A 27,223-nucleotide genomic window follows, 5' to 3' on the forward strand; every position below is an offset into this window, starting at 1 on the left:
GAATTGTTTCCAATAGTAATCGAGATACAACTTAACATCTACATCATGCACCATATCACCAGTCTGGTTTAATTTAACATTGGTTGTGATAGTGGAGTGAGACGAGAAAATAAATTGGTACATCCCTCCAACCTTGGCTATACACATTTGAGATAGGGATCTGCAATGGTGCCTTCCCTCACTGGCAAGTTGCAGTTCCTGTAGTTATTGGTCACCTTGTCCTGCAGTACCAGTGAGTATGAAGCCGTGTGTTTATGTGATGTGGGCTATCACAGGTAAATAACTGGCATTGTGTGGAAATTGTGTATGAGGCTTGCAACATTACCAAGTGTGTGTTTGAGCAGTAAGACATGTGAATGTTATCTGTGAGTTCCTTTTTGAGAAATGTTTTTGCAAGAGAAGTTTGTGGGAGCATTGAAGAGTGTGTGAGGCTTGTTTTGCAGTTATTAGGATATGTTATTTGATAATACATTCATTGACCTGAACCACTTGCATGAGATTTCTTGCAAACAGCACTCATAGTCCAGCTTTTTACAAACAGTGAGTTTCACCAAGCGAGAACTGCCTCTGGATATTTTCTGTGCTGTCATCTGGCTTAGTTAGACATTGATGCCTCAATGTATTCGGGGCTAGACCCTTGGCATTTACTACCAATGGCTGTTTGGTTCCAATGCCTTCATCATGTTTACTAACAGGGACTCCAAATACCCTGTAGATGGACAAGCTCTCTCTTCTTCTCCAGCTCCTCCTTGCATAGCCTCCAGTTCAGCATCAGGAAGTATTGGTGATTACTGTCTGCCAAATTCTGCCATCATAAAGTGTTTGCAATGCCAAAGCTGCCTTTTGAATGGCTGCCAACACGTGATCAAGCTGCAGTACACCTCCTCCTGAAGAGTCGCACGTTGGCTTTAAGTAGTGCAGACCATCTTTACCTTGCTAGCCTCTTATAATTTTGCCTCTAGTCCTTGGGCATGCAGTAGCTCTATAACTGTATTAGTGCGGAACACATATCACAACAACTTAAGTGTACAGGCAGAATCGGGCTTGAATCCACCCTCACTAGAAGACAACATGCGTGCTGGTAATACCACCCTGCAAACCCCTCACCTGCTTTTAGTCCCTGCCCCGTCTTTTAGCCAAAATGTCTTAACATCTGAGTTTTAAAGTATATTTATTTCACGGAAATTTAACAAAATGACACATTGTTATTTTTAACCGAAACCATTTCCTTCATCAGGAAATGTTTTCATCCTTGAGTTTATATAAGTTAAACACTATTTGCTGAAGAAAACCAGCAATTGCTGGTGATCTGAGTAAGCACCTAGTTGTTTGAAGTAGACAATTGGCCAGTCAATATTTGTAAAATGTTAATACAGACAATAACAGTTTAACTTCACCATTGCTATTTATTATAAATTTGTATTTGATGGCTGTTAGTTGTGAAACTGGATTATAATTTCTTGCCATTCTGAAGAGTTTGCATCTTCTGTTTGTTGTTCAATGTAGGATTATGAATATAGTCACTGAATTGGTAATTTTTTAGTGGAACAGCATAAAAATGTATATGAAGTGATTGATTTTAGCCTTAGGTGTGTTTTGGCTTGGCATTTGGTTGGTGGATGGATGGGCTAGGGATCAGTATGAATGTAAAAAGTGCATTTAGAAAATTGAAGCCCAAACATTTTAACTCCTAGATTTTCTTGAAACCTGATGAATGGGATTCTCACCCACCATATGGCTGAATGGGAGAACTGCCTCTGATGAGTGTCATTTTGGTGATCTTTTCAAAGCATTCATTATGAAAGCAGGAATGTGCACCTTAAAGAAAGAAAGAGTCCGGTATTATACAGCGCATTTCAGAATCCCAAAGCACTGTATTGCTAATATGGTACCTTTCACATGTTGAATCAATTTCTGCAGAACAGACATTCAGGAACATTAATGTGATAATGATCAAATAATCTGTTTTCTTTTTTGTGATATTGATTGAAGGGCAAATATTGACTAGAGTACTCAAGTTGACTTCCCTGCTTATTCAAAGCAGTGCCATTAGATCCTTTATATTCAGTTGAGAAAGTGGGATGGGCTTTGGTTTCACATAATATCTAAAAGATAGCACCTCTGGTGGTGAAGTACTCCCTCAGTACTACATTGAAATGTCAACTAAAATGGTTGCACTTGGTCTTGGAGTAGCAGTTCAACTCTTAACCATGTGACTCAGAGACAGTGCAAGGAATCGTCTCTTCTGTTCTGGATTGCACCTGGAATGGAAAGTGATGGCAAATGCCATTAACTCAAGGAATCTGCATCCAGTGCTTCACATGAGTAGAAAAAGTAAATAAAATTTCTCTTCAACCATGGCAGTTAGTCCTGTAAAATAAAACAAAGACCCACGTCACCTCCCACCCACCATTCCACAAAGCAAAATGCCTGGGGTGCATCATTTAGTGGAGGCACTCTCTTGTACACTAATGCTCCCAACACAGAGACTTCTGCCACTTTTGGGTTACAGGGACTTATAATGTATCCAGTATTAAGAAGCAGATGCTGAAGATCCAAAGAAGCATCACTGGGTTTGAAATGTTAACTCTGCTTTCTCTCCACAGTTTCACCAGCAATTTCTATTTTTGTATTAGTCAGTCCTCTGCTATGTGTCTCAACACTCAGACCCATTCCTCCATTTTGTTGACAACCATTCACTACAAAACCTTTCTCTGCCATTCTCATTCCAGACACATCCTCACCGCTTCCTCGCTCTTTTCACAGGAATCACTCATTACAGCCTGTTCTCACATGGAAACCTTTGTTAATGCAGCAACTTCTCTCATTACTGCTTCCCCACTGCACCAGCTGCTTGCTATCTATTCAGCACCTCCCCTTGACTGCCTGTACCCTTCATCATCATTTCTCTCTCAGCTTGAGCGACGTCAGAAGGAGGCTCAAACACGTACACTCTCTTTAGTAGGAAACTCTCATTATCTCTGACCCTGTCTCTGTGTAGGAGGAAATGGTTAATGACGCCAAGGAGAGGAGTAGAATTCATTGAGGACTAATCAACCTTTTGGATATGTCAGAACAGCAGCAGGTAATTTTAAAAATCAAGAGCTATGTGCACTCAAGATTTTGAGACTCAGGATAATGTCTGAACCTGAACAACATATTTATTGCTTCAAAAGCTGGGAGTAAAAACACATTTAGTCATATTTTCTGAAGAAGGGTTTAGACCCGAAACGTCAGCTTCCCTGCTCCTCTGATGCTGCTTGGCCTGCTGTATTCATCCAGCTCCACACCTAGTTATTTTCAGTCAGCCTGTCCGCATCCAGCTGCAGCGTGATTCGTACCATCTGCAACAGCCGGGGCACAGTCAGTATTGTCCATTTTCCTGTTTCCTTCAGTTCCCTTGCTACAACCAATTTCACCTCCCACCCACCATTCCAAGGCACTCTCATGTACACTAGTGTTCCCTACACAGAGAAGACTGCCACTTCTAGGTTACAGGGATTTATAATGTATCCAGCGCTAAGGAGCAGGTAGTGGGGCTAAGGACAACTAAGAAAATAGCTCCCCTAATGGAAAGTCCTTCCACCAATGTGAATGTGCGTAAGAGGATGTCAGGGTGACAGATATTAAAGAATAGTAATGTGCTTGCCCCAAGCAAGTAGCTATTGCTAGATGTCAGAAGGCTTGACAATGAATTGCAACACCATGCTACCAGCCTGTGCGGTGTCATCTCCCTAGACACCAGCACTCTGCCTTGAAGAATGGGGCCATCTCCAGGCAGCACACATCAGCAACAGTCTGCCTGGTGAAGTGAATAGGCAGAAAATCAACTCTTGGCTTAGGAAGGCTGTAGGCCGTATGAGGCCTCCTACGAGAAGCCCCCTCACCTGCTGTGTTGCACTAGGCACACTGCTGTTCATGCTTGCTCTCGACTTGGCTGTTGCTGTTCTTTCGTGCAAAGCAAACAAGCAAAAATGGCACCCATTACAAGCAGTAGGTGCTTACACAGGGTGAGTAAAGCAAACAACATCAGAAATGAGCAGTCTCCAAGCTCAGAAATCCTTTGGAAATGCACTACTTGCAACAGTACACACTCTCAGAGTGCCTGCAGCTGAGTACATTTTTAAATCGTGCTTCCAGTCAATTTGTGAAGCCAATCACACAAGGTTTTATTGTTGTTGGGTTAAAATTCACTGCTATCTTTCGCATGGGGAAGATTGGTAGCCTTAAAAAAAGGGCTTTATTTTTGACAGGAAAGATGGCTTTCCAGTTTCGGTATTGATTGCAGAATACTATTCATTCTTTTTACTTAGCACCTGGAATCGAGAAGGAGTAGCCTGATGAATTGGTAGCTGTTGTTATTCTTGAACCATCACTCTTCTTGCCCACACTTGTTTTCACTGATCTTCTACCTGCTGCTTGGCACCTAAGCTGCTGTTGCCATCCAAACCATGGCACAGCAGCATGAACTCATTGCCAAGAAAGTAGAAGATTTCAATACACCTGAAAACCACCAACTTGCAAATGACAGCTCATTGAATTTGAGACAGCATAATTCATGAAAGCTGACCTTGTAAAGTTCTGCACAATTACAGAATGAAGATCCGTTTGGACTCACATTAAATCTGTACCTTTGAAGCCCAGAGCTAGGATGGAACCTCCTGCAGGGATCTTCATTGCACTCAGTGGAGCACCATGCGCACTGTCGAGATCAACAACTACAGGGTCATTCCCAGAACTCAGATATAAAAACAAAATACTGAAGTTTAGGAAATCTGAAGTCTGAACAGGAAATTCTGAAAATGCTCAGCACATGAAAGAGTCTCTCTCTGATCTCCTGCCTGCAGTTTCTGCCTGACCTGCATTTCCAGCATTTCTTATTTATATCCCAGCAATGCAAGACAGTATGCAGCACTCTGCACCACTAGTGACAGAGGCATTAGTGGGAGAAGTTTAATTTGAATAGGATGAGCTGTGGATTTGTATGCTGCAGCAAATTTCCTCATGCTTTCTCTAAATTTTGTAATTACCTTATGTCGCTAGTTAGAATTTAGTGAACTGTGTTCTACTTTCTGATGGGCTCAATTACCTGTGGCGAGCAGTAGCACGTTACCTTCATGAAATATTTGTAAGTAGCAGTAATCCTCATTTCAGCTGTTGTTCAAGGCCTGGACTATATACCGCATCACTTGATTTACCTACTGGAGTTATTAACTGACTGCACACAACAAAAATTTCAGGAATGCTCCTTCAATACAGAAGTGAAAGCTGCAGAATATTTCCTTCAGTTAGACTCCCCAGAGATGCCCCTCTTAAGGTCAGTATCATGTGTATGGTACCTTGGTGATTATTTACGTAGTTTTCTCTCTGTCATGATACTCAGGTTGCAAGAATTATGGTAGGCATGGAAAACTCTACGCTGTGCTTTCAAACAGCAACTGCAATAAAAAGGTTATCCTTCTATTGAGTATTATGAACATTCATTTACATTTCAGCGTAGACAGCCAATATATTTTTGACAGATTATCGATAAAGTGTTTTTCAATGCTTACAGGGAACGGAAGGTGGAGTATCAATCTACACCAAAGCTACATATGAATATCCTCTTTATTCCATTGTGAAATGAATACAATAGTTTGTTTTGTTCTTGACTTGATTTATTTGTTTAATTGTCTTCATCTTGATTACCTATTCAGTACAACTGACACCTATAACGTAGAACATAAAGGGGCTGAAATTTTAAGGCTGAATAAACAAAGTAAAACAGGAACAAATCAGCAGGTGAATGATGAGCAAGTCAGTTTGAAAAATATATGAACTTTCAAGTGTTTGTCAACCCTATCTGTCGTATTTTAATCAATAGAAACGTGTTGATAAATCTGTGTTTTGGTCTGTTGCCTCACTGTTGGATGCTCAGAATTTCATGACATATGCACATGCAAAAGAAAATCTAGTAATGTATTATTAATAGCAACCAGTACAGTAAATCTGAAAGAGACACAGAGGGCATTATTGCAATCAAAAATGTGCTGTATACATCATAACGCCATACCGTCAGATCCAAAGTGCGATAGGGAGGAGAGAGGAAAGATCTGGTGAGGTTGGCTGGGTTCTACATGCAGATTTTTAAGGAAGAATGATAGTCTAAATAAAGGCCAACATTTCTGTAGGATCTGTCAGTAGATCCCAAAGCCCTTTGCAGCTAATTTGTGCACAGTCGTCTCCCACAAACAGCAGGATAATAATTAGAGTATCTGTTTATTTAGTTGCGTTGATTGAGGGATAAATATTGGCAAGGACATCAAAAGCATGCCTCAGGATTTTTTACATCCATCTGAGAGAGCACGCAGGGCCTCAGAGAAAGACATCTGAAGCAATGCAGCATTTCTCAGTATTACAGTGGCTGTGTCAACATGGATTTTGTGCTCAAATGTAGTCTCAGAGACAAAAAAGTGTTAACATCTGAGCCATAGATCATGCGTTTGTGTCTGAAGAGCTGATTGCCTTGTGCGACTGTGTTGTTTATGTCCCCTGGTGATTTAGTAGTGCAAGCCTGCATGATTGTCAAGGCAGAGGAATTTGTATCTGAGAATGTGAAAGGCCAACCTGATCAATAAGGGAACAGGTATTTATTACCAGGCAGAGTCAGGAGCCTTGAAAATGATCCATATTTTTGTTGTTATAGATTTTCATTAACTAGATAGACAAACTGCACGAGGATAAATTGTCTTTCAACCTGTAAACGTCATTTGGATTATAAAACATACCAAAAATAGAGCTCGGAACATTCAACAGGTCATATAGCATCTGTGCACAGATCAAAACAGTGTTAACATTTTAGGTCAGGCCTTTCAGCTAAACTGGAAGCAGTTTAAGGTTTAGCAGTGGCAGCAACATAACGATCTGAAATTGTTGAACTTTGTTTTGAGACTGGGAGATTGTAAAACATCTCATTGTAATACGAGATGCTGTTTTCTTTTGGGTTACAATCTTGATTCGATCCCATTTCCGCATTTCAACTCATAATTAATACAGGCAGCCATGGATAACTACTTAGAATTAATGAATATAGGAAAACCTTCAACGTTTTGGCCTCAACATTTTCCTGTGCCAGAGGATTCTACATGCTCGCCATTCTCTGGCTGAAGAAATTCCAACTCATCTCAGTCCTTGAAGGACTACTTTTTATCATTAAACTATGACCCCTGCTTCTGGACTTCCCAGTCATTGAGAACATCCTTCCTGCATTTAACATGTCTAATCCTGCTATATGTTTCTATAAGATCTCCCCTCATTCTTCTAAACTTCAGTAAATATAGTCCTAACTAAGCTCATCCCTCCCCATATGTTAGTTCCTCCATCCCAGGAATCAGTCTGATAAACCTTTGCAATCACTCAATACCCAGAACAAACTTCCTCAGATAAGGAGACCAAAACTGCATGCAATACTCCAGATATGATCTTATCAATGCCCTGTACATTTGCAGCAAAACATCCCTACTCCTGTGTTCAAATCCTCTCATTGTGAAGGCCAATATACCATTTGTCTTCTTTACAACTTGCTGCACCTGCATGCTTACTTTTAGCAACTGGTGCACAAGGACCCCCAGGTCACATTGTACACCTTCCTCCCTTTTTAATTGCCATTCAGATAATCATTTACTTGCCTGTTTTTGTAACCAAAGTGGATAACCTCATATTTATCCATGTTATTATGTATCTGCCATTTATTTGCTCACTTACCTAACTTATCAAATCGCACAGAGGCTTCTTTGCATTCTTCTCATAGCATACCCTTCCACTCAACTCTGTGTCATCAGCAAACATGGACATGTAGTTTCCTCATGAGTCCTGCAGTTCTCCACTAGCCTGCCACTCGGGGGATAAAAATCCATTAATTCCTTCACTTTGTTTCCTGTCTGCCAATCAGCTCTCAATCCACGTCGGTACACAATCTCCAACCACATGCACTTTAATTTGCAATTCTACAATTACATCAGACAGTGGTTTATCACACTGCCCTTCTTTAGCTTTATCTAATTTAACTAATCAAACTGACTGCTTTCAGATATAAGGCTCCATGAGGACCACTGTAGATTTCTTCCAGTCGCTGCAGATATGAACAAATCTTTCAGTTACTTTTCCCTGATGAAATGCAAACTGAATTGCCTTTTCTTTTAACAAATACACTCAGATTACCAAAACAATATTAAATACCTCACCTTGCCAGAAACCTGGGTTCGATTCCAGCCTCGAGCAATTTGTCTGTGTGGAGTTTGCACATTTTCCCCATATCTGCATGGGTTTCCTCCGGGTGCTCCGGTTTCCTCCCACAGTCTAAAGATATGTACGTCAGGTTGATCAACCATGTTAAGTTGCCCCATAGTGTCCAGGGGTGTACAGGCTAGTTGGTTTAGTAAAAGTGGGGTTACGGCGATTGGGTGTGTGCGGGGGCTGGGTCTGGGTGGGGTGCTTTTCAAAGGGTTGGTGCAGATTCAATGGTGTGAATGATTTTCTTCCACATTGTGGATATTCTATGATTTTGAATTAGCTTTTAACTATAATTAACGCCAAGCTTGTTTGAATTGCATTTATTTCAGGTTTGCTTATCATTGTCATTCAGTTGCTCCCATATTTCCTCTAGTTAAAACGTTAATTACTGAAATCAAAAGTTACAATCTATGTGAATCCTGAACTAGATATTTGCAATAGAGGTGAAACATAACAGTGTTGCAATGAGAAGTTACTGCTGACAATTTCTCAGGCTGTGACTGGATAGTTAAGAATGGTAGCAAGGGAGGTGCAGACCAACCTAGCAGAATGAGAGTGGAGCATAGTTTGTGATTAACTGTATCAAAAGCTTCAGACTGGTCAAGAAGGCCTACGATGGTCGCTGGGATAGTTTCTCTTTGTCACAGTAAGTTAGGATGCCAGTTGTGACTTTCAAAAATGCCAATTTGGTACGAATGGCAAGGCTGAAACCTCAAAGGTGAATTTCAAAAATGAAATTATGAGAAGTGTGCGAACAGATTTGGAAGGCAGGAAGTTTAATGACTTTGGAGAAACAAAGGAGATTAGAAATGAGCTGGTAGTTTGCAAGGGCAGAAGGGTTAGGGATTTTTTGTTTCAAAGACCATTGTTATGAGGAATAATTTGAAGGAGAGGGAGACAGAGACTGAGGTGAGGTAACTATTCATTATGTCAGCTAACTTGATGGCCACAAAGGAAACTTGGGCATACAACAGTTCAGTAAGAATAAGGTCTAGAAAGTAAAAGATGGATCTTGTCAACAAGATTATCTCAAAGAGGCCATGAGGGAAGATGGAAAAACAACTTTAGAAATATATGCTTTCAAAGTTAGAGCAGCAGTAAACATAAGGCAAAGTCTATCTCAATGAGCTCAGGGAAAACACAATGTTCAGTGCAATTTGCAACTCCTCAGTCTCTGAAACAGCCTGTATTGATTTGCAGCAAAGCCTGGACAATATCCAGGCTCAGGCTGACAAGTGGTAAGTAACATTAGTGAGTACCAAAAATATTCTCCCTGTGTTTGCATGGGTTCCCTTCCACAGTCCAAAGATGTGCAGTCTAGGTGAATTGGCCATGCTAAATTTCCCACAGTGTTCAGGGATGTGTAGGTTAGATGGGTTACAGGGGAATGGGGCTGGTTGGGATGCTCTGAGGGTCAGAGTGGACTTGTTGGACTGAAGGGCCTGTTTCCATGCTGTAGGGATTCTATGATTCTATCAGAGAATGTAACCATCACTCCCTGAATACACAATGGCAAAACATTTCTGAACACCCCATTATGAACCTGCTGTGAATTACCATTGACCAGAAACTGAAACTCAACTGGCCACATGAATGCCTTGGCTCCAAGCATGGTAAGAGGCTTGGACGTCTGCCCAAGTAACTCAGCTCTGGTGTCCTCAATTCCTGTCCACCATCTATTAGACAAAAAGTCAGCTATGTGGTGAAATATTCCCCACTTACCTGGATGGCTGCAGCTCTAATAACACTTGAGAAGCTTGACATTATCCAGAACAAAGCAGCCTGCTTGATTGGTACCTCAGTTTTGGCACCTGAACATTTACTTCTGTCACCACTAATGCTGACCAGCAGCTGAGTTCACCATCCCCAGTATGTACTGCATAACCTCACCAAGAACTCTTTGAAATCACCTTCCAAACCCGGGCTCTCTATCATCTAGAAGGAGAAGGGCAGTAGATGCAGGGTAATGCCACCACCCGCCAAATCACACACCATTCTGACATGGAACTACTTTGTCATTCCTTCACTATTACTGAGTCCAACTCCCAGAATGCTCCTCCTGAGAACAGTGTAGGTGTCTCTTTATCACAGGGACTGGAGAAGTTCAGGAAGGCAGCTCACCAACACCTTCTTGGTGGCAATTGTGGACTCACAGTTAAGGCTGGCCTAGCCAGTGTTACCCACATCCCAAGAAGGATCTAAAAGAAAAGGATGGAAGCAGCAGAGGATCTGAATAATGATCTTGATAATCATAACAATATATTCATAAATTCCTTATGCCATGTTGTAATGTGCGAATTAACAAAGCAGGTTGTGGTGGAGAAGAACAGCTGCGTGTTGTAGTTGTCTTTCTTTGATGGAAAGCAGTACCCAATGATACATAATGCAAAGCTGCCAAATTTGGTAATGAATTGTTTGACGAGCTGCATGCTGAAGGTATTCAAATCTACATTTCTTAGACTTAAGAAACCAAAGCTGGGCGATACTAGAGGAATGACAAGGAAGTAAGAAAGTGTAATGACTTAGTGGCAATGAGAACATCAATAATGGTTGAAAGAATGTATCTTATTGAGGAGAATGTGTCTGTGAATATGAATAGGAGAGTTCAAGGATATTCTAATTCTTAATCTAATTGATTCTAACGCGGAAGGAGAGGATGAGGTGAGGATAGTAGCTTCAGATTACAGGAGGACGTAAAGGGCTGGTTGGTTGGGCTGTTAGTGGCAAACAGAATTTAGTCTGGATTGGTTTGAGGTGATACACTTGGGCAGGTCAAATAAAGCAAGGGAATACATGATTAATGGTAGGATCCTCGGAAGCACCAAGGTGTGCATTTCCCTTGAGGTAGCATGACAGGTAGATAAAGTGGTTTAGAAGGCAAATGGAATATGAGTGATAATGGGAACTGCAGATGCTGGAGAATCCAAGATAACAAAGTGTGGAGCTGGATGAACACAGCAGGCCAAGCAGCATCTCAGGAGCAAAAAAGCTGATGTTTCGGGCCAGGACCCTTCATCAGAAAAGGGGGATGGGGAGAGGGAACTGGAATAAATAGGGAGAGAGGGGGAGGCGGACCGAAGATGGAGAGAAAAGAAGAAAGGTAGAGAGGAGAGTGTAGGTGAGGAGGTAGGGAGGGGATAGGTTAGTCCAGCGAAGACGGACAGGTCAAGGAGGCGGGATGAGGTGGTAGGTAGGAAATGGAGGTGCAGCTTGAGGTGGGAGGAAGGGATGGGTGAGAGGAAGAACAGGTTACGGAAGCAGAGACAGGCTGGGCTGGTTTTGGGATGCAGTGGGGGGTGGGGATGAGCTCAGCTGGTTTTGTGATGCAGTGTGGGAAGGAGACGTTTTGAAGCTTGTGAAGTCCACATTGATACCATTGGGCTGCAGGGTTCCCAAGCGGAATATGAGTTGCTGTTCTTGCAACCTTCGGGTGGCATCATTGTGGCACTGCAGGAGGCCCATGATGGACATGTCGTCTAAAGAATGGGAGGGGGAGTTAAAATGGTTCACGCCTGGGAGGTGCAGTTGTTTGTTGTGAACCGAGCGGAGGTGTTCTGCAAAGCGGTCCCCAAGCCTCCGCTTGGTTTCCCCAATGTAGAGGAAGCCACACCGGGTACAATGGATACAATATACCACATTGGCAGATGTGCAGGTGAACATCTGCTTAATATGGAAGGTCATCTTGGGGCCTGGGATAGGGGTGAGGGAGGAGGTGTGGGGGCAAGTGTAGCACTTCCTGCGGTTGCAGGGGAAGGTGCCGGGTGTGGTGGGGTTGGAGGGAAATGTGATGCAGACAAGGGAGTTGCGGAGAGAGTGGTCTCTCCGGAAGGCAGACAAGGGTGGGGATGGAAAAATGTCTTGGGTGGTGGGGTTGGATTGTAGATGGCGGAAGTGTCGGAAGATGATACGTTGTATCTGGAAGTTGGTGGGGTGGTATGTGAGAACGAGGGGGATCCTCTGGGGGGCGGCTGTGGTGGGGGCAGGGTGTGAGGGATGTGTTGCAGGAAATGCGGGAGACGCGGTCAAAGGCGTTCTCGACCACTGCGGGGGGAAAGTTGCGGTCCTTGAAGAATGTGGACATCTGTGATGTGCGGGAGTGGAATGCCTCATCCTGGGAGCAGATGCGGCAGAGGTGGAGGAATTGGGAATAGGGGATGGAATTTTTGCAGGACGGTGGGTGGGAGGAGATGTATTCTAGGTGGCTGTGGGAGTCACTGGACTTGAAATGGGCTTTAAATGGAATATGAGCCTTTTTCAACTGAGGCATGGAGTTTAAGAGCAGGAAGGTTATGTTGGAACTGTATGAAACATTGGTTAGGCCACAGCTGGAGTATTGGGTGCAGTCCTTGAATGCACGTAATAGGAGGCATATGATAGCACTGGAGAAGGTGCAGAGGAGCTTTACCAGGATGTTGCTTGGGCTGGAGAGTTCTACTTATGACAGAAGATTATATAAACAGGAATTGTTTTCCTTGGAGGAGAGAAGGCTGAGGGCACATGATTGAGATGTATAAAATTGAAGAATTTTCCCATTGTGGAGGGACAGATGACCAAGGAGCAGAGATTTATGGCAAGAAGCAGGTCATTAGAGAGGATGTAAGGACTTTTTTTTCCACCTAGATGATGGTGGGAATCTGGAAATCACAGCCTGTGAAAGTAGTAAAGGCAGGAACCGTCACAACATTTAGGAAATATTTTGATGTGCATATGTGAGGCTAAGGTATACAAGACTATGGGCCAAGTGCTGGAAATGGTATTCAAAGAGTTTGGTGCTTGTTTATGACTGGCGCAGACTCGATGGACCAAGTGTATGCTGTAGACCTCTATGACTTTGTATGATGGTGAGAGACTTGGGATGAAAAGAGGGCTGTAAACTCAAAGGAGAGACAACAGCATGCATTGTAATGGAGATCAAAACCAACAACATCCACTGTTCCTAATGTGGCCTCCTCTACATCTGGGAAACCACGTGGAGGCTTGGGGACCGCTTTGCAGAACACCTATGCTTGGTTCGCACTAAACAATTGCATCTTCCAGTCATGAACCATTTCAACTCCCCATCCCATTCTGCAGATGACTTGTCCATCCTTGGCCTCCTGCAGTGCCACAATGATGCTACCCAAAGGTTGCAGGAATGGCAACTCATATTCCACTTGGAAACCCTGCAGCCCAATGGCATCAATGTGGACTTCACATGCTTCAAAATCTCCCCTCCCGCTACAGCATTCCAAAACCAGCCCAGCTTGTCTCCACCTCCCTAACTTGTCCTTTCTCCCACCTATTCCTTCCTCCCACCTCAAGCCCCATCCGCATCTCCTACCAACTAACCTCATCCTGCCCCCTTGACCTGTCCATCCTCCCTGGACTGACCTATCTCCTACCTACCTCCCCACCCACATTCACCGTTACTGGCTCCATCCCTGCCTCCTTGACCGGTCTGTCTCCTCTCCACCTATCTGCTCTTCTACCCATCTTCTATCCACCTCCCCTCTCTCCCTATTAATTTCAGAACCCCCTTCCCCTCTCCCATTTCTGAAGAAGGGTCTCAGCCCAAAACATCAAGCTTTCCTGCTCCTCTGATGCTGCTTGGCCTGCTGTGTTCATGCAGCTCTACACCTTGTTATCTCAGATACTTCAGCATCTGCAGTTCCTACTATCTCTGACACAATGTGAAGTTGCATGGTACAGTAGCAGAAAGAGAAAAACACAGAGAAGATATCTCAGAAATGTGGTGTCATCCTTGGGTGGGTGATGCAAGACAAGGATTTAGAACACAATAACTGGGAGTATAGCAAAATGAGATGCACGAATGGGGAAATGCAATTCAAGGAGTAAACAGGCGGTCCAAGAAATGATTTAAAGACAGGGTCTGCAACACAGCCACAATAGTATGGAAAATGCAGAAATATAAATAGACAGGAAAGCTTCATTAAAGGAAATAATGTCATTACATGCCAGTTGCATTTCCATTAAACAATGATGCCAGCATCATCCACAATGAGCTTATGAATGGCAAAGGCCCTTGTTTATGAGAGAGATGTAGTGAGGTGGATTGCTGAGAACTGATTTCAGAAGGCTGGTGCCAGGAGCAGTGAGCTGGATGTGAAGGAGGTTGACAAGATTCGTTCCTGGAACGAATGAAGAGAGAGAATATAGCAAGTCACATTCCTGCTTGTCAGGAGGCTGCCATGATAGGAGGACGCTGTCGAATAATGGAAGAAGTAGTTAAATCTGGAAGGAGAGTAGGAAAGATAGTGAATATTGAAAAGCAGCTGTGGTGAGAGTACAGTACTGGACAGAAGGGAAGAGAAAGGAAAGCCTGTTGTTGGAAGAATAGTGAGAACAGAGAAAAGAAAGAACAGAGTAAAAGAATTTGAAGTGGAGGCTATAGAGTGGAGATGCACGATATGTGAACAACTGTGCTACATAAACGTGGCTACAGTCAATTACCAAATGAATTTGTTGATGCCAGGATGGATAAGCTTTGTGGCAGCAGAACATTGAAATGTGAATTCCAATAGTTTAAATGTACCCTGAGGCAGTGAGAGTTGTTGGTGGTGACTAATGTCTAACCTTCATCCTCTGCAGTGAGGTCAGACTGTACTAGATCTCAAGGTCTTCTGCAATATCATTATTGAAAGAATTAGAAAGTATTTAATTCCTCTGGAATGACCTGGCTTAACAATATGCCTAAAACCCTCTAAAAGTCAGGACAGCATGAAGTATCATATTTGTGTGACATTTGCATGAGATCTAACTTGCCTGTTGAATTGAGAAGGATTTTAACATGAGGCCTGAATAACCCCACTGCTTTGGTCACCACTTCTGTGAGAAGCCATCCTAGAAGATTCCATGGTTTCAATGTAATTATCTCATTGGATGAGCCTCATGATCTCTCATTTTCATCTCAAAAAGGAAAGAAAATCTAATTTGGCACAGCAGTTGTTTATAAACCTAGTTACTGCTGGCCAGATGCTCAATGTGCAGCACTCACATCTCTTCTACTCTGAATTAAATCAGAGAGCAAAAAAATGGACATTAAATTTGCTACGTAAGCTGCAAATTCCAGCTATGTCAGCTTAGTAAAGAGCAAAACTAGGACAGATGAACATTTTCATTAATATTTTCCTAGAAATCAAAATGAAGCAGCTTTTTAGATATTTATCTCATCCTTAATCAGGTTTTGGCTCCAGTATTTTGAAAGCCGTCCAGCTATGGAGGTCATTATTTTTTTAATCATGCATCAAATAGATCCCATAGCTATCTATGTGCCACTGCTGTAGATTACTGTTTATATAATCCGTATATTATGGGTATGTTAAGGGATTACTGGTAATGGAACATATTGTTGCTTTGCATATCCCTCATCGCTCCATCCTTGGGCAATGTCTTCATTCTTATTGGTTCCAGTTTACGAGCTGCTTTATTCTAACATTTTTGACAAAAACTCTTATTTTGGTGGTCAGACTGGCATAGATTTTCGTTTAGAGCGGACGTGGTAGCTGTAGGAAATCATCTCCTTTAAAAGATGTCTCTGAACAATGCTTCACTTTAACTAAAATTATTGTGTACATTTCAAAATTCCAACTAATGCTGAGCCTGACTGGGGGATGTTTAGATTTCCTTGTTTTCTCCATTGTAGTGGCATGTTATGCCGTGCATTCCATTGGCTCAATGATACCATCAGTTTTGCACAAGACAATGAGTATCTCCACCATTTATGGCAAACATAGATTGTACAAATGGTGCAATACTTATTTTCAACTGGGATATTGGTGTGGTAGATTTTTTTGCCACCTGTGTATCTCAAAAAGGCTTTGCTGCATTGTCTGTCTTTTTCTTACCATTCTACAATTCAGTTGCTTGCCTGATTTGCAAATGTCACAGTCAGACCGTGTGAGCCCGTAGCATGACAACTTCATGTTGTCAGAGTTTGCATTACAGTTTTCTCTTTGGTGCAACATGCTGTTTAACTGCCTCTTCTAAGAATGTTGTCGCATCCTGCCATTTGCATTTGCCAAAAATGCACCAAATGGATATTTTAATATAGTTCGTCAGATTGTCGTCTCAAGACCCTAGAAAGAAGTGAATGTAGGTAAGAACAGTTAAAGGTAGGGATGGATCATAGTCATGGGGACAGGAACCTTTACACAGAGCACTACAAACTGTTCCAAGTAAAACAAGGTGATCTAGACTCTACGTATTTCATAAGAGCCTTGAGGGGCAGTGATGTAGTGATGACCCCAACCCAAATGCCCACAAAAAGGTGCACATGAAGTTACTAGGCAGGAGATCAAAAAGACTATAAAGGGTGTAGAAAATGTGCAGTGCTAAGATTGATGGAACCAGCAGACAAATGTAAGCACCAGTGACGGATATCCCTCTCTCAACAGAACAATCTAATGCTCCATTTCCATATCCTTCACATAAAGGGCCCAATACTCCGGCAGAATTTGAATTTACAAGATACAATTCATGTGAGTCAGAAATGCCAATAATAACTTACACCCTGGCCCTGAGTTAAGCTGGCCTATGTTGTTGAAACAGTATTTGTATCTTGGCTGAACCTCTGGCCCAGATGATGCAGAATTGAACATAATGGCCCAGAATTTGCAATAGTCGTGATCCAGATGACAAGTAGCACTTAGTAAGTTCTCCTCATCTCCCAGTAGTGAATTCACTCTACAACCTGCTGTAGAAAATTATTGGAATATGCCACAGCAAGCAGAGTGACTGATCAGGAAAGGCATGGCCAATGTCTGATATACACCCAAGATACTACAGCCTTTCACAATGCAACACCAGCCTCTTTAAGAGGGACAGATTTAGAAGCAATATTGGAGACTGTCAGATAAAGGGCTTAAATGTACAAGTGAATTTGGAAACTTGGGAAATAGCTGGTTGGCTTTAGAAGTTGGAGGTAGCAGAAATTTTGTTAAGTTCAGGTTCCTGTTCCCAAATTAAGGGGAGCAACAACAGCATGGCATTCACAAAATGGAATTATGGACTTCTCATGGGAGAATGGATCACAGCCTGTATAGCTAGAGTGTCCACCTCTGGTTTAGTCTCATTGATATTGTTCTGAAGCTATATTATACACATAAATAGGCATTCAAAATGATGGTCCAATATTGGGTTGTTTCCTGAAATGCATTTGATTTCCAGCCAAAATTGATTACCAGTTGAAATGCCTGTTTTAGAATGTGACCATGAAATCAATAAATATTAATGTAACTTAACATAATATATATTTATCAAGAGAAAATTAGTGTAAGTCTGGATGCCTGAACACTTATTTTTCACTTAAAGTTGAAGATTGAAGTTTACTAAAAGCTTCCGGAAGAGGGTAGTAAATTGTCAATAATTAAATGTGACTTAATGGATTGAGCTTTCTTTGTATGGAATTTAAGCAATTAAGGCAAAACCAGATTGCTTGGAGACTAAATTGGAGAAAATCTTTTAAAGAAACAATGTAAGTAACAAGCTAGGATGGCTTCAGCTGGTTGTGCATTCTGGTGAAATTGAAGTCACAGGATTCACTCTCTAAGGTCTCTGGTCTGGTCTCAGACCAACTTGCGATTGACACAGATAGTTTAAGCTATTGATGGGTAGCAATGAACTTAACAGAGTGACGTCCTGTGCAACCATCATACCATCCTAGAACCAGGCAATTGTTGAATTAATGATTGGCTATAGCTGTAGCTCAGTAAATTTTTTCAGAGATAGTAGGAACTCCAGATGCTGGAGAATCTGAGATAGCAAGGTGTAGAGCTAGATGAACACAGCAGGCCAAGCAGCGTCAGAAGAGCAGGAAGGATGATGTTTCGGGCCTAGCCCTTCTTCAGGTCTTCATCCAGGCTAGCAGGAATATTCTACAAAACACCAAATATGTCAACTTCAGATATTATACAAGGAAGGTTAATCATTATTCTTCTTAACCTGATTTAAAGGTCTCTGCTCCCCTGTCTGTAACTCGATCCTTGATTTCCTGACCCATAGACCCATAAATGACAACACCTCCTCTACCATAATACTCAACACTGGTGCCCCGCAAGGCTGTATACTCTGCCCTCTACTGTACTCCTATTTCACTCATGACAGTGGTAAAATTCTGTCCCAACCCCATTCACAAGTTTGCTGACAATACCATCGATATATGTCAGATCTCAAACAACGATGAGACAACAATCTTTCCATTAAGGTCAGCAAAATGAAGGAGCTGGTCATTGACTTCAGGAAGCTGAGTGGAGGGCACGCCCCTGTCTGCTTCAATGGAGTGGAGGTGGAGATAGTCGAGAACGTCAAGTTCCTGGGAGTGATGATCACCAACAAGCTGCCCTGGTCCGTTCACGTCAATATGTTGGTTAAGAAAGTTCAACAACATCTCTACTTCCTCAGGAAGCCGTGGAAAATTGGCATGTCCATATAGACTCTTGCAATTTTCATAGCTGCACCACAGAAGGCATCCTATCTGGATCCATCACAGTGTGGTATGGCACTGCATCTCCCCAGACCATTAGAAATTACAGAGAATTGTGAACACAGCCCAGTCCATCACACAAGTCAGCCTTCCATCTACTGACTCCATCTATACTTCCTGCTGCTTTGGGAAAGCAACCAACAAATTAAAGACTCCGAACACCTTGGTTATACTGTCTTCTATTGCGCAGAAGATATAAAAGTTTGAATACATGTACGAAGAGATTCAAGAACTCCCTGCAGTTATCAGACTTTGGAATGGACCTCTCAAACGTCAGTGTTGATCTCCCTGCCTGTACCTTCCACGCAGCTGTAGCACTATTCTGCACCCTATTCTGCAACCCTGATGCAGTTTGTTTGGTACAATCTGCCTGAATGGTGTGCAAAACAACATTCTTCACTGTATCTTGGTACGTGACGATAATAAATCAATCAATCCATTATTCGAGTCTTGCATGCCCATTGAGCGCTGTCTTGTGGATCTTTTTAGGGTTCCAAAACTTTGTATTCATATTTTTCAGCTGAAATTACACTTTCAACTTGTAACTTAAAACGTATGCCCTTACCAGTACTTAAATGACAACTCTGTCTTTCCAGTTTAGTTATTGTTTACATTGAATTGTCGGTTATAACTGAATCAAGATTCATCACTTTTACAGCCATCTATTCATGATTTGAAAATCAATCAATTCACTAATTTGCTCAGTGCATGTTATTAATACAAGAAGGCTTCTCCAGCCACATATTAGACTTAAATTGACTTCCTTGAACTTGTTAATTGCTACAGTGAATGTTGTATAAAAATGGTCAAATTGGATTAAAATCTAACTACCCCAATTCTGGTTACACCATATCTTTCAATGAAGTTTTAGCTTTCGTCTCTTAAATTGGTCATGTATTTTTCCTGACTTTTTTTTCAGTTTGCTTCAGTCAGTTTTCTTTGAGACCTTAGAGTGCAGCTAGTGGCTTGTTCCCAGTTGATGAAAAAAATAGCTAAGTGATTCTTCCCAGTTCTACTTTGCTTCCCATGGAATACCTCAATACCTCTCCTGGATAATACTGTTTTTTTGTTATAGATTCGATTGAATGTAGGGGCTGGACATTTAATGGGATTCAGTTATACCCTAAACTGAAGGAGATTGTGATTGATTGTGGTGATACTTAACTTGTAATGTGTAACTTTATGAATAAATGCTTATAAAAATGTTTTTAGGTTGACTCCTGTTCTGTGTTACATCACCTGAATTCTAGAAATAAAACATAATTGCTATCAGGAACTTGTGTTTTCAGAGGTGTGTGTGGTAACATTTCATCACCACAAGCAGAGATTACGTGGCTGTCTTTAAAACTGGTGCAAATACTAGAAATCTGAGTCAAAAATTGATATGTCTGGATGCATGCAAGCACCCAGAAAGCAAAAGGACATGTTAATATGGGATTAATTCTGAGATCTGAAGAAGATTCAAAATGATAACCTACTTTTTCTTTCTGCTGATGTTGTTTGGGTTGCTTATTATTTTGAAATTTTTTCAATTAAGAATTAGAAAGTGCTCTGTAAAGTAAAAGGCAAAACTTGGCATCGACCAAATGTTCAGTAGCACCATTTCCAATGCTTGCAATATACTAGGTAAGTTCATTGTAGACAGACAATGTGTCTTCGATATTTATGAACTGGAGTCAAATTTGCTCTCAAAGAATGTTAATGGGAATAATGTTGACTGCAAGTACTCTAATTTACTGCCTGATATATTTTGCACCTATAGCAATAACTGCCAAAATAAGATGTTCAGGTGACTATCTGGCACCTTTCTTGTTTAATATCAGTCAAAAATTCTGTAGCCACAAAAAGAATTGATGAATGGGATTGACTTCTCTTTCCATTTTTAACACAGGCCTCATAGCTAGGCCATTGAGCACAAGATTGTTTCCATTTTATAAAATATTTTTCAGTTGGTGGTGGTTACCTTCTTAAAAATTCTGCGTAGAAATATTTCTCACTTTTGTTAACCAGTCTGGTACTTGTGTTTAATATTCCATGCTGTTAATAGGAAGTGGTTTTAGTTGGCAGTCATAAGTACCTGCAAAAAATATTAATTCCTAAAATGTACCTCATGTCAGAAGATTTTGGACCCTACATCTGCTAGATGTTTCATAAGAATAAATATAAAACTTCTTTGAGCAACGTCAGGCCTTTGTGAGGTAAATTATGTGGCCCATTGACGATCCTCTAATTAGCCTTAGCCATCCACATGATTATTAAAGCTATAATCCTTTCAAGCATATTCAATCCTTTAAACCATCTTGATGAAGCTTGTAACTGTGCTTTTACTTTGACTAAGCTGTTAATTGTGTTTGGAGGGAGATAAGAAGGTGGTGGGAGCATGGGTAAAGGCACTTAAATGCTGAAATTACAAATTCAAAACTGAAAGAATATGATTCATTGCATATTATTGTGACTAACATTTTTGTTCAGATGAGACTATAGTTTAAAGGGGACAACTGGAGTGTATGCACTTAATAAAAAAAAGAATGACCCCTGTGGAAACTAGTTGTTTTGTTGCTTGCTCTCAGCTAATGTTATTGATAATTTCCATTGATTAGTTAACTGAGAGTTGGCAAATCCCCACTTCACCTTTGCTATTTGTGTGGTGATCATTACCATCACAGTTCTCCAAAATCTGTCAGTGAAGTTATCATCAGGGACCCTGTAATATGATGTTATGAAATACTAATCAGCTTAAACTTTAATACATATTGGATATAATAACTCTTAACTGATAATTTTCCACACTGTGCCTTTTAGTTAAAATGCAATGCACTGAATATTTATTCAGGAATTGCTGCAAAAAAAAAGATAAATGTTAATGAAGGAAAACATGGAAACACAACTGATTGGCATGGATATATTAAAGTTTAATGGAGATTATTCATAATTTATGAAGTCAGAATGAAAAAAGAAGATTCATTTTAGTAAGTCAGAGCAGTTAATTCTGAAAAATTGGTGAAAAATTGTGACTCATCTTGCCTTGTTCATAAGTCCATGAGTACTCATTAGGAAATTGACAGGGATGTGGCAGCACCTTTGACAAAACAGAAAGATCAGAAAAGTACAAGCAGTGTACTCTGGAGCATTTGGGACTTGAACCCAGCGTCCTAGCTCAGAGGTAGGGTGCTGCGCCACTAGAGTCCTACTGTTAGTTGCATCAATATTTCTGAATCAATCTGTTCAGAGATGTTATTATACCTGTAGAGCAAGTGAGACTTGAACTCAGGCCTTCTGGCCCTGAGGTCAGCATGCTATTACTGCACTATAAGAGTTTTTACTAATATTTTCTTACCAACATTATTACATACCTCTGGAGCACATGAGATTTGAAGCCAGGCATCCTGGTTCAAAGGTAGAGAGAAAAGTGTGTCATAATGTGTCTAAACAGATTGATTAAAAGAATATGTAATGGAGCAGGCCGAAAGAGGATTTCAAGGTATGTGGTGTTCTTTGTGTTTATCTGTCAATAAACGTTCGTAAGATATGGATAGAGATAACAAGGTGTAGAGCTGGATGAACACATCAGAAGAGCAGGAAAGCTGACTTTTCGGCTCTGGACTGATTTCTGAAGAAGGGTCCAGATCCAAAATGTCAGCTTTCCTGCTCCTCTGATGCTGCTTGGCCTGCTGTGTTCATCCAGCTCCACACCTTGTTATCGCAGATTCTCCAGCATCGGCAGTTCCCACTATCTCTAAGGTATGGATAGATTCATTTGTCTTTCACCACCTGAGTCTGAGGTTTAATAGTTACAGGGGGAATCCTGCGAGCTTTACAACCACTTGTGACAGAGTCCTCCTTTGCAATGAACTGTCTGATGAAAGCATGACAATTGTTTTCCTCTGGCCTATCAGCTTGGGTGCAATGATCACTCTCTGTGTCCGGTTTAGCTAGGCTCAGAAATTTCTTCTCCGGTGACTCTAAATGACGAGATGCACAAGAGAATTTGAATGGTTGGCTCAAAGTTGTTAATTCACTTGCAAATTTTAAAAAAGATTGCACAAATCACTTTATTTTAAAACTTCAGCTAAAATCAGGGTGTCTGTGTGAAAACTGCTTGTCATTACATGTAATTTCTCAGATGCTTATACCATTTAAAAAAGTGCAGCCGAGAATTTAATTGTGAAGTACCTGCATTTTTGTAACTGTGGGTACTTACTTGTGTGAAAACTAATGTTTGCACTGTGCACACAGACTGCTAGTGCTGGCTGCGTGATGCTGTGTTGGATATATGTTTGTGCAGAAGCACAGTTGAGCTAAGCTGCATTGGCAAACTGTGATGTCACTGTATAACTCTGATTGGACTCTACTTGTCCTACTTTTGTCCTCCAGCTAATGCCGTCTCTTAGCTCTGTCATCTGAATGTGTGTGCAGTAGCAGGAAGGACTCCCACCAGCACTATTTAAAGGGATTGTCAACCATCTTCAGGTTTATTTCTGATTGATTTCTGCTGGCTGCTGTGATTGTACTGATGCTTAAAATTGAACACTGCAGGCAATGGTGTGACGTGTAATGAAGGCCTTGTCACTTCTTTGAATTCTGCTTATATCCCCCTTGGTCCATAGTGTGACAGGGAAAATGAGCAGAGGTGACTCAGAGGAGGACAACCTTCTCAAAGATGGAGGAGTTAAGGGCTACCAGCAGGAGAATGTATCAACTTGGGTTTTTCTGAAAGACTGTCTCCATTTGACAAAGATGGTATTCATTGATACCTGCCACCTACTGCAGGCAGACCTGTGGACTTAGAGCAAGTTAAACGTGGCATTGCCAATGGCCGGAATACTGAATATGACCTTGAATTTCTTGGTGCTGAGTTTTTTCCAGATTCAAACAGGCAGTAGCTTCAGATTTTCACAGTCCATCATCTGTGCCAGTATGAGAGAAGTTATTGAAACTCATGTTTTTGATTTACAAAGCAGTGGAGTTGATATGGGAATAATTATGACATAAAATGATATTTGGCTGAACGTCATCAAGAGACAGTGATTTGTGGGGACTCAGGCTGCAAAACAAACCCTGTCATAGAGTTGTAGAGCCATACAACATTGAAACAGACCCTTCAGTCCACGTATTCATTCCAATCACGTTTTCCAAACTAAACAGGTCCCACTTGCCTGTGTTTGACCCATAACCCTCTAAATCTTTCCTATACATGTACCTGTCCAAATGTTCCTTTTAAATGTTCCGACTGTACCTGCATCTACCATTTCCTTTGGCAGCTCATTCCGTGTACAAACCACCCTCTGTGTGAAAGCATTGACTTTTTAAAATCTTTCTGTTCTCATCTTAAAAATATACTGAGATAACAAAGTGTGAGGCTGGATGAACACAGCAGGCCAAGCAGCATCTCAAGAGCACAAAAGCTGACGTTTTGGGCCTAGACCCTTTAACAGAGGGTTTGTGCTCCTGAGATGCTGCTTGGCCTGCTGTGTTCATCCAGCTCCACACTTTGTTATCTCGGATTCTCCAGCATCTGCAGTTCCCATTATCTCTTAAAAATATACCGTCCTATTTTTGAACTCACTCCCCCTACAGATAAGACCTTTGCTATTCACCTTTTCTATGTCACTCATGATTTTATAAATGCCTATGATGTCACTCCTCAACTTCCGGCCCTCCATTGAAAAAAGTTACAACCTATCCAGTCCATCTTTATAACTCAATTCCTCCAGTTCTGGCAACGTCCTGGTAAATCTTTTCTCCACCCTTTCCAATTTAACAGCATTTTTCCTATAGCAGAAGGATCAGAACTGTGCATAGTACTCCAAAAGTAGCCTCACCAACATCCTGTGCAACCTCAACATGACGTCCCGACTCCTATACTAAATGGTCTGAGCAATAAAGGCAAGCATGTTAAACACCTTTTTAACCACTCTATCTGTGATGCAACTTTCAATGAACTATGTGCCTGAATCCCTAGGTTTTCCTTTGACAACACTATCTAGGCCTTACCATTAACTGAATAATTTCTGTCATCCTGCGTTTTTAAAGTGAAAACTTACTTTGACTGCTCATACCTCTGTGAGATGGCATTCTCCCAATTGAAGAGAATCAAGTCCTGGTATTGCATCCATCTCACAGACATCTATTTTATGGACTGTATTCAACTAGCTGCCTTAAATTACAACCCAAACTTCAATGCAGTGGCAGATAATGTGCAATTACAGGCATCAAAATGAGCCTTGGTGGATAGAGAACAAAATGAACTTGATTTTAAATTGATATAGTACTAAAAATAACCTGTTTATTCTATATTTTCTTTGAAAAGATTCTGGACTGCATCTTATTCAAAGAGTGATTTTGTGCTGAAAATAGATGGAGACCACTGACCGAGAAGTTAAAGATACATCACAGCACCACCACCTGCTAGTTCTCTTTCAAACCCCTCACTATACTTACATAGAAAGATATTGCCATTTCTTCAGTGTTGTTAGATCAAAGTCCTGGAGCTCCCTCTTGAATAACACTGCAGGTGACCCTACACCACAAAGGCTGCAGCAGTTCAAGAAGACACTTCCTTACCAACTTCTCCAGAGCAACTAGGGATGAACAATAAATATAGCCAGTGATGGCTACAACCTACGTGTGTTTGGGAACAAAATTGGGTGCTTTCTGTGTGCGCTGCAATAGAAAACTGAGGGATCAGTCATCAGGCTGATGATTGGTAGGTCCACATATGTAGAAATGGAGTTGATTGCCAGTTCTGTGCTGGAAAGGATGAGTTTGAGGATTTGCCAACGTTGGTACATTATTTCACTGCTCTTTGCCAATAATTGCTGGCTGACCTGTCAATATGCTGATATTTCTCAGTGCTTACCAACCAGCTTTCTTCTGTGCTCCTTCAGCAAAATACTTCTGCTGGAGCTCAACATGTACGTGACCTTGCCAAATGATGACCTGATAACTCTGCAGGTATTACACCTTGCCGTGACTGCAGGTCATTCATACCCTGTGTTCCACCAGACCTCACCTCAAAAGAATGCACAGTGCCCATAGCTATCGGTCTCCTCATCCACATTGCACTCTGGCACAATAATATGGCTTGGATAAGAATAAAGAAAAGCACAAGTGTAAGGTTGCAAGTGAGGGGTTGTTGGTAAAGCAAAAGATACCTTTTTGAAAGATTTGCAGTTTATAAATCTCGGGATGTTTTATAAAGATAGGAGATTGAATGTGAGAACCGGATTAGCTACAGGCATAATCATCTTTGGTGCATTTTACTTGCATTCAAGGCAGCTTAGAAAAGGTTCAAAAACAAAGTGCTTGAGAAACATTCAGCTGAAAGTGCCTAATGGGTTCTTTAAGGTTTGATCACAAAAAATGCAGAAAGGCATGTGTATTTAAACAAGAAGTAGTTTATTAGCCTAATCTGCTTAATATATATTAGAGACATGTGCAAACTAATGAGTGAATCAATGAGCTTAAACTCCATGGTATACATTTTGTACATACACACAAATAAGCGTGTCTCACACTGCCTTCTGTTCACCGGAGACTTTAGCGTCAGTGGCTTTCTGAGTTGTATCTCTGATTCCATGTACCAGTCTCCCGAACCCCTGCCTGATTGTACAAAGTCTGAGTGGGGCAAAGTCTCTGTTGTTAATACTAAGATTATGGGTTGAACCCACCATCTGTAATTATTTTAGTTCTGTTCCAGACACTCCATTGTGCAGAAAATAGGTTGAAAACATTTCAGGTGGTTCTGTGTTAACTGCCCAAGGAAATGGTTCCCACGATAATCAAGGTTATGTAGTTACCTCCCAGCCAAAACAGCACTGGCCTTATGTTCACTATTTTCCCTCCTTGCTTCAGTTGCTTATTGCCATGAGCAATTAATCCTTAATTTTATCTTCAAACCAGACCATCTTTAAGCCCAACACAACAGAAAGTCAGGAGGTCTGACACCATCTGTGAAGAGGAAGACCAATGACTGCTTGTATGTTTTGATGAAGGGTTACTGCACTTGAAACGTTAACTCTGTCTATATCTCTACAGTTGCTGTCAGACCTGCTGAATTTCTCCAGGCCTTTCTGGTTTTTGTCTCAGATTTCCAGCGTCTGAAATTCTTTGTTTCATTTCTGAGGTTTGCTGGGTTGCACCCTGAGATGGGGGGGGCGGGGGGAGTTACCTTTTGGGTAATGTTGAACAGGTTTGGACTACACTCATTCAACTTTAGAAGAATAACAGTGATCTAACTGAAACATTCTGAGAAAGTTTGACAAGATGGACACTGAGAGGATATCTCTCCACAATGTGGGAGGTGCTGGGGACGTATAGAGCTGGGATGCATGGCTTCTCATTTAGGACTGAGAAGAAATCTCTCCACCAACAAGTTTTTTGGTCATGTGTCCTATGACATGGCTCAGTGTCCAGTTTTGCTGATAATACTCCCTGTAAAAGATAGAAGTGTTTGACTGCGTTGAAGGTACA

The 27,223-nt window shown here is 41.3% G+C and overlaps 1 protein-coding gene across 26 annotated transcripts in view; it reads left to right on the forward strand.

Moving 5' to 3' along the window:
* atp2b2 (ATPase plasma membrane Ca2+ transporting 2) overlaps window positions 1-27,223 on the forward strand; it is a 793,123-nt gene that overhangs the window by 346,816 nt on the left and 419,084 nt on the right. The window contains exon 1 of one of the 26 annotated variants that reach the window (XM_048547371.2): window positions 5,195-5,317. The exons of the other annotated variants lie outside the window; for them this stretch is intronic. The gene's annotated coding sequence lies outside the window, so the exon portion shown is untranslated. Of the gene's footprint in view, window positions 1-5,194; window positions 5,318-27,223 lie in introns of those variants that run through there. 26 annotated transcript variants of the gene reach the window in all.

The sequence above is a fragment of the Stegostoma tigrinum genome, chromosome 11 (assembly GCF_030684315.1).
Source record: "Stegostoma tigrinum isolate sSteTig4 chromosome 11, sSteTig4.hap1, whole genome shotgun sequence".
In the NCBI taxonomy this organism is placed as follows: Eukaryota; Metazoa; Chordata; class Chondrichthyes; order Orectolobiformes; family Stegostomatidae; genus Stegostoma; species Stegostoma tigrinum.